A 3942-nucleotide genomic window follows, 5' to 3' on the forward strand; every position below is an offset into this window, starting at 1 on the left:
ACAAGGCTTTGTGGGAAATGTAGTGCCTGTGGTGAGGTGCCTATGGGGAAGTGATACCACTAGTGGACACCCAGGGAAACACAGACCAGACACCATGACACATGCACAATACAAGGAAATGGTCTGTAACATCATCACTTTGAGGTACAATATCTATATCAGTAAGATTGATTCCATGCAATATAATTAAATCTAGTGTATGATTAAAACGATCGGTTGGCCAGTGACATTTTGCTTGACTCCAAAAGAATTTATTAGGTCAGTTAATGCAAGTCCTAATGCATCATTTGCGTTATAAACGTAAATATTAAAATCTCTGACAATTACAAGCGTGTACGTCTGCAGACTACAAGACGGGGGTGTAACTTGAAGTGGGCGTAACTTGAAGTAGGAGGCGTAACTTGAAGTTGTCCAAATCACACAGAACCACGCGAGACCTCAAAACGATAAGTTATTGGCAATATGGCGGCACAGAGTAGAGTATTGATTACGTTTTAAGGGAGGCAGGGGTTTTAGGCAGGATTTGATTCATGATGTGTGTGTAGATATTAATGTTAGGGGACAATGTGAGAGTGTACGTTTTAGTAGGAAAACGTATTATCTGACCCACACTCCGGAACAGAAGAGGGCGGTAATGCACCAATAAGCTGGATGCCAACCGCCGTTAAACTGGAAAGAAGACGAATATGACAGCTTGCTGTGAGAGACAACGGTGAGAATCTTATTTTTTTCCGAAATAATTATTTAAATTGAAGTGTATAAGTCATTTTCATACAGTGGTATTGTTTTTGGAGTTAATAATTTATTAAAACTAAGGCGTAAAGTAAGCAACATATAAGCAAAAGGTAAAAAGACGCTATCCCCAGGTATCACAGGCTCAGTCTGTCTGTGACCTACATAATATAGCATATTTGTGATTTAGCTGTAAACATGTTTTATAATGCATAACTAACAGCGGAGCTCCATTAAGTACACGACTCAATAGTAGATTTACATAAACTATATATACTTCTTGAAGACTAGTACTAAAATGTCTATTTATCATCTGACTGGATAATGTTTGATAAGTATTGTAGATGAGCACATCCAACAGAAAGGAAACAGGTGTCTGAGTGATATGTGTGTGTGATATTGTGTAGAATTCACTTTTGTCAACACTGCTATAGATGAATGTGAGTCATGTAAACAAACAAATCTACATAAAGTAACTAAACATAAGTTATCTATTTTATTTGTCCATTTGCAATATTGATAATTTAAGGAACATTTCTGTTGGATAAAAAGTGAGTTACATCAGTTATTAGTTCAACATGTAAATGCAGTATATCACAGATATATAACAGAGGAGACTGACTCTTGTCTGGATGTTACAGGGACAGATGAGACACATGTGTGTTTATCTGCTGTAGAGTAACTGATGAAGGAATGCTACCATCAAAGGATTTGTGTAAGTACACTACAAAAATAAATGAAACATTTTAAATCTTAAGTTGTATTTTATTTTAATGTAATTTTAAACAACTATTACACCTCCTTTCTTATTCTTGATTTCTGTGCATTTGCTGCAGATCTTTTGTGGTGGAGCAGGACCTGCAAGGAAAGGTGAAAAAGAGGGAAAACCTGAAACAAAAGAATAATGTAATGACTTTTTGTATTGTGTATTTTTGTAGGACATGAACATGTCTGTAGACTGGTGTGTGCACTGAGGATGGAGAAGACCACAGCATCATCCTGGAAATGATCGAGAGTCACAGATGAGATGCTCCATCACTCCAGCTCTTACCGTCTCATCAGGACCAGATGCTGCTGTGGTGTCTTCATCCTCAGTGACCCCAGAGCCAGTGAGAGCATCTAGAGAAAGACCACAAGACACTGAGCATGTGATTTTGGTAATGTTTGTTCAGCTGGTTAATGTTTAAACAATGAAGGCTGACTTTCAGAAGCTTCAAAGCATCATCAAAAAATGTGATGGAGCTTTTATCTGAAGTGATTGACAGTGCTCTTATAACAGGGGCCTACAATCCCCTGATCAACCTGGAGAAGAGAGCCTTGCTCAAGGACACACTGGTGTTCCTGTGGCCCAAGGGGTAGAGCATTGCGTTAGCAGTGCAAGGTTGTGGGTTCGAATACCAGGGAACACATGTTAGGTAAAAACTGTTAGTCTGAATGCACTGTAAGTCACTTTGGATAAATGTATAATTTATTTATATATTTGAACCACTTCAGTGGTTTAGCCCACTACAAAAGTAATAAATCATGTACTTGTAAACTCTGTGTAAATGTTTTTCAGGTAGTCGTGCTCATGGGGTGCAGGCACACGAAAGTTTGGAGCAGACACAGCAGTCAGATTGTCCTGCACGTGTTCCCCTGCTCTAGCTTCAAGGTTGTGTGGTTCAGAGAGCCGTCATCAAGGTCTTCCTCATCCTGTTGCTCAACGACATCCCCATTGAGAAGAGTGAGATTGTGAAGTGCAGCGGCAGAACTGTATCAGCTGTGTTCAGATGGCAGGAGGATGTTGGGTTCACCATCTGTAAATACTTGATTGTTAGAACAATAAGTTTGAATGAAGCTTTGTATCATGTGTTGTTGACTTGTGCATGTATGCATTTATTGTGATGCTAACTTTTATACATTATTTTAATCATTTAGACATATTTTTGGTTGTCAGTAAATAAAATATAAATATTTTATCCATTAATGTATTAATTGCTTGACTGAAAATGGATGTATTCACATCGACTGCATTTATTTAACTAGTGTATATATTCATGTATAGCTGTGTCACAAAATAAAATACATTTGGCTTCTTTTACTAAAATGCAATTTTAAGAAAAAAATATATATAATTATTGGTTGGCATTTATCGTTATTATTGCATGGTAAATGTTGGGGAGGGCAAAAGATGCAATTCATTATGGGGTAATGTTAATTTTCGAGTAGTAATACTTACATTTTTAGAGTATCAAATCAACAGTCTTCTCCAAAGATGAGATCTTCAAGCAGCTGAACGAAGTACCATTTGTGCAGATATTGCAGTCGCTGTGAGGTGTTTGTGCACCTGACCCACTTTTTTATTATTATTGCCAAATTATTACATAAAAGATCATGGTAAGAGGTTGTATCTGACAATAAACAATCATAATGCCATAAAACAGTAAATAAAAATTATTTAAAAAATATTCAAGAGATAACGATTTTGGGTTTTCTAATAAAAAACAAATGTTTTAAGGATAACACTTGATCACATTAGTGGAGTTATATATATATATATATATAAAAAATCAACAGTATTGGCTATACTACAATCACAAAATAAAAAGGCAGCCATTTCTGCAACGTTCTTCATTATCAAGATAATTACAAATACAATAATTAAACCTGTCACTTATATCTTTTACGTTTTTGTGCTTGTTATAACTTTGTAGGTCACATGATCAAGATAGCGGATGATGATATACAATTTGGATTCATACTTCATACATACGCATTTAGGCTGTAGAGTATAAACTCTTTTAGCGCTCCTTAAGTTAGTACTTATTGAAATTAAGTGCCTAATTAAAGGGTATGCGGTTTCGAACGCATCCCGACAAAATCTCGTTTTGAGGTCCCGCGTGGTTCTGTGTGATTTGAACAACTTCAAGTTACGCCTCCTACTTCAAGTTATGCCCACTTCAAGTTACGCCCCCGTCTTGCAGTCTGCAGACAGACCCTTCTCGACAATTAGCACTTATATTATCAATTATCAACTATTATTATCAACTGTAACCAAAAGGTCTGAGAGGAAATCTTCAAATTATTTTAGGAATTTTGTATACGGCCCTTGTGGTCTATACACAGTGGCCAGAGCAAGATATAAAATAGATTTATTTTGCATATCTGACAGTACAATAATACTAAACAATGTAACACCAAGTAAACTCTCTACTAATATGATATATTTTA

General features: G+C 36.3%; 1 long non-coding RNA gene across 3 annotated transcripts; it reads left to right on the forward strand.

Moving 5' to 3' along the window:
- Positions 1 to 254: 254 nt before the first annotated feature.
- LOC128008032 (uncharacterized) lies at positions 255 to 2698 on the forward strand. 3 transcript variants are annotated; one of them, XR_008179822.1, is made up of 5 exons: positions 255 to 712; positions 1374 to 1447; positions 1569 to 1889; positions 2012 to 2147; positions 2291 to 2698. It is a non-coding gene; the product is annotated as an uncharacterized LOC128008032 (long non-coding RNA). The 3 variants fall into 3 exon arrangements; XR_008179924.1 differs by lacking the exon at positions 2012 to 2147 and having other exon boundaries at positions 256 to 712; XR_008179873.1 differs by lacking the exon at positions 2012 to 2147 and having other exon boundaries at positions 264 to 712; positions 1569 to 1638.
- Positions 2699 to 3942: the final 1244 nt, after the last annotated feature.

Source organism: Carassius gibelio, chromosome A1 (genome assembly GCF_023724105.1).
Source record: "Carassius gibelio isolate Cgi1373 ecotype wild population from Czech Republic chromosome A1, carGib1.2-hapl.c, whole genome shotgun sequence".
Taxonomy (NCBI): Eukaryota; Metazoa; Chordata; class Actinopteri; order Cypriniformes; family Cyprinidae; genus Carassius; species Carassius gibelio.